A 12,566-nucleotide genomic window follows, 5' to 3' on the forward strand; every position below is an offset into this window, starting at 1 on the left:
AGTGCAAAAAATACTAAGGAAGAAATTAAGAAATGTTCATTAATTAGTAACATATGTTAGAGACAAATTGCTTTTTTTCAGTGGAGGCTTAGGTCAGTAAACCTGAGAGGAAAGAACCCTGTCACCATACAATGCACGATTGACACTGCAGGAAATTTAGAAAGAGAGTCAGTTGAAGGCACTGGGTCTGTATATACATGTGGATCCCTACCACAGAGGTGCATCTATAGGCTTTCAAGATGAGAAGTATAAGTTAATTAATATAGTTAAGTACTGCAGTTGCATTTCTCTATTTTTCATTTTGTATTGATAGAAAAACCAAACCAAATAGATCTTCATACTACATCTTGTCAAACATCTAGATAGTAAATTGTGATGTCAATGTTTCTACTTTCCTGATACATTCTTTCCTAAAAAGAAACAAGGAGAAAATTTCTGATACTTTCAAAACCTTCTATTTTCCCATTTTTCACTATAAAAATTTTTGTTTTCTTTGTTTCACTGTTTCAGTAGCTTCAAAAGGTTTTCAATTTTTTTTTTTAATTTTTATATTTTAGATTTTCTACACATACTACACACACATACACACATCACACATGCCCCATTACATCTCATACAAAATGAGAATGACTTGAAGCCCCAAAGTCTTTCTGAAATGCAACTTTTTGTTCCTGATTTTGTCTATTTACCACATGACAGATGCAAATAATGTTTAATATATACCAGAATGGTTCTGTCACAAGAACAAAACAAGACAGAATATTAGAGCCTCAAGCCTGCTCTGGTTACAGCTAATAGAATCAGACTGTGTTCTAATATAGTCATGACAAGGTTACAGTAAAAAAAGGGATATATTAATTTAAATATTTTTTACTAAAGTTTTGTGATCATGACGTGGAACTACTGTACTTTCAGTTAGGTTTTATTTGTAAGGGATCTCAGGCAGGCTTCTCTGCCGAGAGTCTGCTTGTGCATACTAGAGTGTTACTAAGCAGGTGTTCAGAATATATGTGCTGCTAGACAGGCCAGAGTGTCCCTTGTGATGAAGAGAAAGCTACAGCCCAAGCCCAATCATGGGCTTTCCCACATGCTGACAGGAGAGGCAATGCAACACTTCATGAATTTTATTCCTATTAAGATTTAAAAGAATTGTCACATTTTCCTTTGTGATCCCATTAGTCAAGTCATTGGAAATTGGCATTACTCATTCTTAAAGAGCTATTCATCTTCTGCAGCCAGGAGACAGATGGTTGGTTTCAAACTTCACAGTGTATCTCTCCTTTCAGACTTCTCTTTGCTTGAGATCACTATTGTATGTACACTTCTGCTGTCCTGTTTCTAATGATTACTCAGTGACAAGGAAAATTAAACCTCCTGGTGAAACGGAAGTGCTTTTAAGAACTTTTCATTCTTCATTAAACAGTCCTAATTCCATTATCAGAAGCTTTAACCTGCTCTCTTCCCAGGCTCTTGCTGAATTGTGAGATGATTTACATTTTTATTTCTCGTGTTCATATCTCTAAATGCCTGAATATCTCTTGGTTCAGACCAGTGCTCTTCTCTTTATCATCACATCCATAATGGCTCTGTCATGTGGAAAGGGGATGCTTCCTCAACCCTAAGTGTGGGGAGTTTTACTCGACTCCTACTGTTTAATTTGTCAGTAAGAGTCCCAGAAAAGTCAAGACCCTTGTGTGCAACTAGACTATCAGCATCTCCTGTGAGGGGCATCTGTCACTAAATGACACAGACAGAGAGACACTCATACTCACTGACTTTGAGGAATTAAGTAGGAAAAGAAGTACTTTATTTACACTCTATGTTTATTTATAGAATTTTAACAGTGACTACAGATTGGATAGTGAGGATAATACTTCTTGACTTCATAGGTTTTATTAACAGTTTATTAATGTTCTTTTCCTCCAAAGAGGAATGTAAAACATTTATTTTTTATAGGAATGGAGTGTGAGAAACTGCAAGAAATTATCTGTCAATAATCAGAAGGCTGAACACAAGGGCAACAGGCATCCTTCACTAAGCAGTCCTGCTGGGTAGGAGGGTGGTTCCACTGACTTAGGGAAACACCCCACCAGTGTAAGGGAGACCCTTCAGCAGATCTTCCTCTTTATTAGAGTGTGTTACCTGCTGCTCGTGACTGCCAGTGTCTGCAAAGGACTCACACTAGCAAGTTAAGGAATAAAACTCTTATTAATACAAAATTGTGACAGGTTAAGGTTCAAAGGTTGTCAGTGATAGTGTCTGACTGCAAAAATATACTTGAAGGAATATACAAACAAGCTGTAATCCTCAGGAAAATATTCAGAGTACATAGAGTATGATTGGTACCCAATACTCATCCCTATGGGGGAAAGGACAGGCTCAGCCCATCGACTGGTCTCAGCAGTTACAATGGAGTCTTCCCTGACTTTTCACCATTCTCGGTTTATTTTATACTATTTCTTCGTGTTTAGGAGGAGCTTGTGACTCTAATCATGCATACCTTTGTTACTGATGTGTACAAAATTCTGTCACTTCATTTTTAAAGTCAAAACAAATGTAGAGCGCATGTCCAGTGAGGAGTTGTCATACCTCGGAGGTGGTAACTTTGGGAGGTATGTATTATTATTAGTAGGTTTAATGCAGCAAGTTCATCTAAGAGGGATTTCACCACAGTTGCTGGCTCAGCAGTAGGACAAATTCATTTATCTTCCTGGTATGTGGTTTATCAGGTGCAAAGTACTGAGTTCCCTCCCCTGCAAGGATTTCCAAAGACTCTGGCTGCAGGGTCTCCCCTCTGCTCCACCCTCCATTCCATCCCCCTTTGCAGGGGTGTGTGTGTATGTGTGTGTGTGTGTGTGTGTGTGTCTGGAGCATCATCATGGACTAGGATTCAAGCCATGCCAACAGCATTCCATCCAGGGGGCAGCAACTGTGATTTACCCAATAACATCTATACTGTTATAACTCCTTCTAAAATGCTAATATAACTCTTCAGTCTTCTCTAATTGTATCTCCAATAACCTGTCCACAGGGTCCCCAGTCATTTTCCCACAGGCTGAGATAAGGACCATGACTTTTATCTAGTTCCGTGGGCAGGTACATCTTCCATTATTCCAGGTTGCTCAAAATGCCACCCAACCTGGCCTTCAACCTTTCCAGGGGTGGAACATCCAGAACTTTTCTGGGTAAATGGTACCACCTGTCAGCCCCTTTAAGTATTGGAAGGTGCTGTAAGGTTTCTGTGAAGCCTCTTCATCTCAAGGTTGAACAACCCCAACTCTCTCAGCCTGTCTTCATAGAGAGGTGCTCCTACCCTCTGATCATCTTTGTGGCTCTACTCTGGACTCCTTCCCACAAGTCCATGTCCTTCCAACGATGGGAACGTCTCTTCTCTCTCTTTTAAGTCAGGTATGTAGCAGTCAATCTGGATTTGCTTCATCATGGACATCACTGTCTTCTGAAATTTAGGAGATTTAAAAAAGGAGAATTTACAGACTTTGCTTCTGTTCAATCTGCCAAGTATACACAGGTAAATAATAGAAAAAAATTAATTTCTGAGACAATTCTTTTATGACAACCTAATGCATAAAGGGAAGAGGAGACTCAAGAGGAATAAAATAAGAGATCCAGGAGACAAAACCTCAATTAATATGGTGTTTGCCCACTGTTCTTTGCCAATTAACCTATCCTTTATATTATCCTTGTTCCTCCTTGAGAAGGCAGTTAAGTGCCTTCAGAATCAGGAATGTGAGAGGATGTGAGAGGTTAGTGTATAAGAGTTTATAGGCTTCCAATTCAAAGTAGCTTCAGTATATTTTGTGGTCTGAAAATATTTTTATCTGTGAATACCCTAAGAAAATATGAAACTTTACACATCGTTTCTTAAATTTAAATTTACCATCTAACAGTACTCTATCATGTTTATCTATAGGCAGTATTATTTGAAAAAGTCTACAAATTAGTAATACATTAATTCAATTAATTATTCTTATTTTAAACCCTCCTCTCAATGAGACATTTAGGCTCCAAATCAAGCTGAAAATTCGCATATTAGAAACAATAGTACAGCAATTCTTGGAAGGGTTAATCTAATCTAATCTAATCTAATCTAATCTAATCTAATCCTAATCTAATTCAATCCAAATTCAAGGAAAATAATTCAATGAATATGGATTTTAAACAAGTGAATCTCATAAACTCAGAAAGACGTCTTAATTTTTCTCTTCTTATCAAAATTCTCCAGCAGTGCAGTTACTATATAACTTGCTGTTGCTCAGCATCTTTTTACTTTAAGAGAATATGAATATAGTTTTTTTAAAGTTTAGATCGAATGAAAAGATTGAAAATGTGACGAGATTGTAATGACTTAAATTTTATTATTTGGACAGGGGATATACTCTTGGAGTCCACTGAAATGTTTCAAAAGACGCAAAAGAGTATTAATGTCCCGGGATAAGATTTCAGAAGTTTGGATCAGTGTATTGATGCTTGAAACACTTTTTGGCACCTTCCTTTGAATGAGGAAAAACTTGCACCGTGTGGTGGGACTATTGAAGAATGCCTAAAGGAAATATTTCTGCTTCCCAGAGTGATCCTGCTGATCATGATGGGGCATTGTTGCTCATTCAGACTTAACAACAGAGAAAGAAAAAAGCCTGTGGAGGAGGTTTTTCCATTTCTGTCCACAAATACATTTGCCTACTAACCAAAATTTCAATAAAAATGAAATCTGAGAAATAAATGCATGAAGATTAACCTTTTTTATCTGTTTTCTCTCTACCTCTTTAAAAAATTGTGTTGTTGCTATTACTGTTTGACACTGCCAGTTTGCAGTTCCTCCAATATAGGGAATTAGATTTTAGAAGGTTGTTCTTCGATTGAAACATTTGCTGCTTCATCTGCTTACTCATCCTCTTCCATTGTAAATTATCTCCCTCCCTCCACACACACACACAAAACCCCTAAGTTCAATAATGTTATCATTAGCAGGGAAGGGAACAAGATGAGGAAAACTGAGTAATTAACATGCTTTATTAAATTATGCAGCATTAATTAGTTGACTGGGTAGTTCAGGGACTGTGTCTGCTCATATCAGAATGGTGATTTTTAGTTCAAGATAGCATCTGTTTCACAGCTTTAGAGCAACAACAACAAAAATTAATAGTGTATGGATTATATCACAAAAAGAGAGGTGCTGCATTCTTCTGTCTCCCAGCCACTTGCATGTCAGAAATAAAGAGCAGACATCACCTGCCACAATTTCTACAAGATCACAGAGGCTGAAATAAATTTTTCAATTGAGTTTGATAGCAAATGTAATATTTCTCATACATTTTAAAAGCAGGGGAGATTAATTTGTTTTCTAAATATTGTTTTTTTCACTTCTTGTGATGTCCAAGCTTATTTTGCTTGTTCTAATAGAGAAAAAGATGGCTTTGACTGATCCTAGTATCAATTTGCAATCCTTCAAAACACAGGCCACTTTTATTTCTGCTGGAAATAAATTTAAATATATTCCTTCTTGTCCTAAGAAGCATAGAATTCTTGTATAATAAAACTACCACCATTTATTTCCTTTTGGTCTTGTAGCTTCTAGGCCTGAATATACAATTGGACGTAATTGCTTCAAATGTGGCAAAGACCTAGAAGTGAATCCTTTTGCTTTGGTTTCAGAATTTCATTAATTATCTGATACAACGCTAGGTGTTTAAGTACGTGAGAGAGCTCCTGATACATTAAAAACAAAAGGATTTTTTTCTTCTAAGATACCAACATGGGTAAATGCCTTTAAGTCCCAAAGGGACTCTTAAAACCAGATTTTATGTAAATAAAAAAGGAAAACTGAAGTTCTTTCAGCAATATTGTACGAATTTTTCAGGCAAAGAAACAGAATCTTGTTGACTGTTACTACATAATTTGCTGCTCACAAAAACTGTAATGTATACAGTATAACAATGTCAATATATGGCATATGTATACATATTTAAAAGACAGGTTAAATAATAGAACATACTAATATATGTTCATTGCAGAATAATCTAATGGAAAATAATGAGGAAGAGAGTCAAGAAACCAGAACTAGAATGTACATATTCCCCACAGTTGACCTAAAGAACATGGTACATCCCTCTCAGTCACCAGACTTTCCAGAAATGGCTTCTGCCTTCCAGGCACCAGAGGTGACAGGACTATCCAGTTACCTAAGGAAAACATATTTTTTTCCTGGTTTATTCTGACACCTTTAAAAAGATAGCCTACAAGCTTGCAGCTGCTCAAAATCAGTTTCTAAGGGAACTTAAAAAAAAAATTGCAAATGACTCTCACTTCTGATTTTGGTTTTGTAATGTCAGCAGCAGGATGCACAGTGGACAAAATATTGTATACAGTTTCTGCTCTAAACAGTTGAGCAAGGAAAGGGCTCTATCAACTAATAAAATAAAACATGTTTTGTTGTGCTTTGAAAGGTTTGTTCTTGTAAACAATTGAAAATTAACTCATATCTTCCTTTCTTTCTATAGATTTTGAATATCTTAGATCCACAAGATGCTTTAATTTTTCCTCAGCCTCCTCCCTGCCCATCCTCTGCCTCTTAAGAGAATTTTTAAATATAGAATACAGCTTATAAGCTAGTCATGTTAGTCCAGCTTGAGCTTGTTTCTTTCAGGTAGTTTCCTTCACGGAAACAAAACCTCTAAGGAAATCTCCCAGTACTTCAAGGTACACATAAATCGTAGTTATTGTTGAGGCCCCATCACCCCTCACACAACCCCTATTAAGGAATTTGAATGCTGCCTCTGGCTTTTCCTTTTACATGCTAGTCAGCTTTCTGTTTAGCCAGGAAAAATAAAATGAGTGAGAATGCAGAAATTCTGTAAGTTGTTTGCATTCCCCTGAAATATTTCTTTAGCTGAAGGGGATCAAATCAATGAAATATAATGAAACCATATGCTTATTATTTCAAAATAGAGCAGCTGCTTCAGGGAGTATTGAGAGGATTTATTAATTCTACCAGCACTGCTCATTAAATCTAGGTATCTACATACCTGTCTTCCTCAACAGAAATCCTCATGAGAAAAATCACCCCTGTGGAGTTCAAACTGATGTTCGTCTTGGCATTCTTCTCTGTATCCTTTCAGGGCAGAGAAGACAATATGCTAAGCTGATGCTGCTGGAGAAGTGGAAAAAATAACCTATGTGGAAAAAGCTATCTAGCATGTGTACAGTTTGGAAGTCCTGTAAGAGGCATGTGTGCTGGCAAAGACTGATTTTGCCTGCTATGTACCATATGTGCATTTAATTGAGTTTGCAAATTTCCAGGCAGAATGCCAAATCGACATTCTACCATCTGATAAGAGTGATAAAGTCTTCCACTTCTTGTTCTCTCACAAGCTTTGGGTTCATACAGACTTGAAAAAGTAAAAAAATAAATCTGTCCTCTGAGACTGATGCTGGGATATGTACAAGTCATCAGAAAAAAATATATTACAGAAGTCCAAAATACTTGATTTACTTAGAGGCTTTAACTTCAACTGTAATACTGAATCTTGAATAAAAATTATAAATTAATATATGTGCCCCTCCAGCAGTATTATCTTAGTTAAAATTGGTTGGCTCTCCTAAGGTATAGTTTTCTCTTGGTTTTCTCTTCTAAGGACAGGGAAGTAAATGAAATTACTTACTTCCAGTTTTAACATCCAGGAGCTGGAATAGGCTTAGGAAAAGAGAATTAAGTAAGATACTGCAAAACCAAAGTCTGAGGGGCTGTGTTTGAACAGAGGCTGCCAGCTGATTACCAAATCTTAATGTGGCCCCGGAACACCTCTTTCCAGTCACTACATCATGTCTGCACTGTTGAATAGAGGTCAGCAGCCAGTTACAGAGCTGGATGCCTGGTTTGCAGTTACTGCCTTGGTGCTTGGCTCCTTATGGAGTTTGCCAGAACGTATCTGTGAATTATCCTTGTGGTAGTTCCCCTTCTGGTCAGTGCAGACCTACTGAACCACATGACAAGATCTGGAGGAACTAATAAATCTCATGAAGACTACTCAAAATTCTTCACGACTAAAACAATAAGTCCCCCATAAGGAAGTGGCATAGTATCTTCCAGGAGACAAAACCATACAATTCTTCAACAAAGTTGACTTGAGGGTTTAATTATTCATAATAAAGGTAATACGAGGACTGATATTCTTTGTGCAGTGATAGTCACATTCTCAACATTTAGATGGTTGTTCAAAAAACTTTTCCAGGAAGTTCTTAGAGTAGGGTAACTCAAGAATTCTCAGATTAAGTAGGAGGTGATCACCATGCTAGGCATTTTCAGTGTTCCATTCAGTCTCAAGGAGAGCTCTCTCTTATTCATACAGTGCAAATTTGGCTATTTGGATGGCTATAAAGTCTGAAGTTTGCTGGAAATAACCATTCTCATTGACAAATAGAATTTTAACCATAATCAAATTTCTTGACAATGCTAGAAATGAAAGAGTAGTAAGGGATGTGAGGACCAGACAATAAAGTGGTCTGAAGAAACTAGTGAACAACAAGCCATGAACAATGACCAGAGCTTAGATTTTACAAATTACACATTTCAAATCTCAGGGAACAGAGAAAATAAAGAGTCAATGCATCATACCAAGTGCCAAAGATAACCACAAAGCTGCATTATCCTGAAGTTGTGTGTCCATGCAAAGCTCTTCTAATATTCGAGTTTGATTCTGTCACCCAGCAAAAGAATTGTACGAGAGAATTTTGAAATTGAGAATTTGCTCTTTGACTGCTTTCATACTTTCCCCAGTACTACATGAAACAGTCACCCAAAGCATCTTTGCTGTCTCTGTTATAACAATAATAAGCACCACTGCTTACTTGCTACTTGCAGTTACAAGGATAATTTCAGGAACACAAAAATATCTAAAATAGTGTAAAAATTTTTACCTTGTCTTTTTATTAAGTTATCATTAGGTATTTTTTTCCCCGCATCATGAGAGAGTCATAACTTAAAAAAAAGGGACAGACCTGTGTTTTTAGTGAACATGAGTAAATTTAATGGGGTTATGAAAAGATAAATGCACTTCTGAGGAGAAACAGTAGTGTGGCTACATTTCATTAACCTCTTCTCACCAAGCATTAATTAGCCTCTGGCAGCTATATGGAGGGGCACAAATGCAGTTACGCTTTTTTGCTTTTTAAATAAAAGAAGTATATCCACAAGAAATTTGTTATTTTTTTCACAGACATTTATACTAGGTTTGGCTTCTATAGCAGTGCCTGGGATGGTTGAAAAGCTTATCAACCTTTATACAGCCATGATTAAATGTAATTTTCACTATAAGTGATGTCCAAATAGATTTCTGCTCTTAAAGAAGAAAAATGTATCTTGTTCTCCTCTAATTTTTATGACAGAAATAAACTGCAGTACAATTTCAATTGAGGTCAGTCTTTGACATAGGCTTGTCATAGTTTTTCCTATTAATTAGCACAGTAACTAGGAAATTGTAATGAATAGCCCAACTAGTATCTAAAGAGCAAAGAGGAAAAAATAAAAATAACAACAACATATTTTTCACATCATCTGCTAAAAAAAAAAAAGGACAGGAAATTCTGGTCTGAGTCAAGATACTTATAATTTCAACGGAATACAGAAAAATAGTGCCTTTTGCTCCAAAAAGAGGACACAAAATGCTTCATGTGGCTGGGTTACTTACAGATGAGCCCAAAATCTTAGTCTGGCATGAACCGTCCTAGCAATTGTCATTGGGAAAGAGACAACAAAAAAGTAAATGGAAAGTAAAGTTCGTCTTTGTTGTCTTTCCCATGGACTACACTTGTTCTGGGGTTTTTGATTGATAGTAGTAGCAGCTGTCAGGCAGAAGCTATGCATGAAGGAAAAGGGGTTTGAGAATACATCAGGAGATTTCAAGAACCACAGCTATTTTTCATACTGATTATTCAACACAGTGAATATTTAGGTGCTTTTTGGTGACCATCAATACATATTTGAAATGCCTTCAGTGAAGGAAAAATGTGCATTATTTAGTGGAGATTTAATGCTGTTTAGCTCAGAAAATTAAAGGTATCACAGAAATATAAAGGTATCATTCTGCAATAAAAAATATATCAGATCTCATTTCAGCCATGCTTTAAGGAAATCATTGGCCATGTTGTCATTCCTTAGTTAATTTCAAACACGCACTGTGAATACCTAAATATCAAAAAAATTAATTTTTCTAAGTAAATATTCTTTATTTTTTTATTCTTGGACAGATTTCATTTTTAGCAGGCTTCATTTTCTTAGTTGATCTTTTATTTCTATAGAGCACCTTTCTTGTGTTTTAAAGAGAAATACAAGTTTGAATCCCTACAAATCTTATCATTCCTAGAAAAGATTCAGCCATTGAAAACAGGAAAAATCAAACAGATTATTAGGGATTGCAGTTTAAAAAAAAGTCCTGCTGATGGAAGTCTAATAACAAAACGTTATGACTTTATGCTGAAATTTGCTTTCTAGAGGAGACTCCTTTGGAGGTTTCCTCCCAAAATTTGCCCTAAACCAGGACATAGTTATAAATTAAGGTCTTTTGAAACCACATTAACTTTGAAAAGAAATGCTGAAACCTAAGATTATTGAGAAAGAATAGAATACAAACAAGAACAGTGAGAGCTGAGTGAGATTTGTAATTTGTTGAAAAGAAGGCACTGTTATTTGTTCAAAATGTTTCCTTTTCTTCCTTCTACTTAATCACAACATTCCTGTGTTGTATTTTGAACAAATAACAATACCTGGGATCATCCACTGTGAAAGTTAGCTTGCTGTAATTTATCTTAGAATGATATCTTGGAATTGAATGATTCTTGAAAACACCTACACCCACCCCTCCCTCCTTCCCAGGCTGTACCTTCTCCTCCCAGAGGCACAGAGATAACGGAATGGGGGTTGTCTCAGTAAACTTAGTATGAAAGACCTTTTCAACACCATACATCACTACTACATGGGTTTCGCTGAGAAAAAATATGTATAGAAAATAAATAGAATCTCAAAAATACAGATGATGTAAGCTAGAACGTGTCCTGAACAATTCTTTCATTATATATATATATATATATATATATATATATATATACACAAAACTGCATTATCTTTCAAAGGTGTAAGTGCTTTGTACATTGAATTTATGAAATTAATGTGTCAGTGGCATAGAACATTGTGCCAGGGAATGGATCAATAAAGAAGAAAAATAAGAATGCTTCAATTATTATCAAACTTCTTACTGCTTTTGGGTTTTAGTTGTTGATTCCCTTTGAAGACCTGATTGTGTTTCAGGCTATTTATTTTATGAAATATTATATAATCCCAGTACATAATGATCTGAAAATTGGGAAAATAAGTGGCGCATAAGTGAAGGAAAGTAGATTTCTTTTTTCTTCACTTCTGCTATTTCATTGTTCTTTCTCTACTGCAATGAAGATGTTAGACAACTTTATCAATGTTTTCATGGCCCATTCATAACTTAGCAACAACATTTGTTTAGGAGTCTATAGCTATTTTTAAAATGCATGCTTCGAATTTTATACTAAAATTTGAAGAGCAAGGGAACATATAGTCAGGAGTTTTATGAGTCTTTAGGCTGCTAACTCTAAAAATTGCATAAGGAATTAAATTGTGCACAGAAAAACTTACTAAACAGTTAAAATGTGCAGGCAATGAGCGTCTGTAATGCCCCTTGATATACAACAGAATCGCAAAAGAGGAACTATAAACCAATCTTTAAGTTGTTTATAGATTTTTAGAGGGAGATTTATTTGTAATCTTGATTCAAATGGAATTGAAAAATCAACTAGCTACTAGTGGTCCTACCACCACTGTATATGCTTTCAGATTTTTTGGTACTGTTTTACTAGTTTGTTTTTTTCTTTTTTGACTTGGGAATTCAAAGTGTCAGAGCAGTGGATTACATCAGGTATTAAGCAGGTATTAAATAAGCAGGTATTAAATACTTCAGGAATGTTAAATAGAAAATATTTATAGAGTTTTTTCTCCTACAGGCTGCATTTGCTACAATGTTATTGCCACTTTATTCTGATTATTTCTTCTATAAACTCAGTTTCTATGCTGTCAATTTGAAGAGAAAATCATCCCGTTAATTGACTGCACAATTTGGATGAAATACTTCTGTTTAAAAGGTGTTGTGATCTTTTATCTGTCAGCAGTAAATGCATTGTTTGTTTACATGCTGTAATTTGTTGCTGAAGAAGACAATTGTTAATAGCAACTATCATTTAAACTGCTTAATTGAATGAAAACCAGATTAATTTTCATTCTAAGGGCTAAAGGAGTTATAGTCTTTGGTTTCCTTTTCAGTTTTTTTATGGCAAGAAGGAAAATGGAGAGGGCTGAGTTTTGCTAATGAATATTTACAGCTAGGAAAATAGTCTGTATTGAAGGGAACCAGAAGTTGTAAAACAACAATACTGTTGTTCTGTAGTAACAAGTGCTGTTAGAACTAATAAGTTAGAACAGCTGTAGTCATTTTGAAACAGTAAAACTACTTATAAACAGGGCATCTTGG

General features: G+C 35.7%; 1 protein-coding gene across 1 annotated transcript in view; it reads right to left on the reverse strand.

Annotated features, from left to right (window-relative positions):
* Positions 1-1,805: 1,805 nt before the first annotated feature.
* The window catches only part of LOC106850063 (uncharacterized), a 92,889-nt gene continuing 82,128 nt past the window's right edge, over positions 1,806-12,566 (reverse strand). Inside the window, exon 7 of the mRNA XM_088166111.1 lies at positions 1,806-3,457. The gene's annotated coding sequence lies outside the window, so the exon portion shown is untranslated. The remainder of the gene's footprint in view (positions 3,458-12,566) is intronic.

Source organism: Sturnus vulgaris, chromosome 5 (assembly GCF_052056855.1).
Source record: "Sturnus vulgaris isolate bStuVul1 chromosome 5, bStuVul1.hap1, whole genome shotgun sequence".
Classification (NCBI taxonomy): Eukaryota; Metazoa; Chordata; class Aves; order Passeriformes; family Sturnidae; genus Sturnus; species Sturnus vulgaris.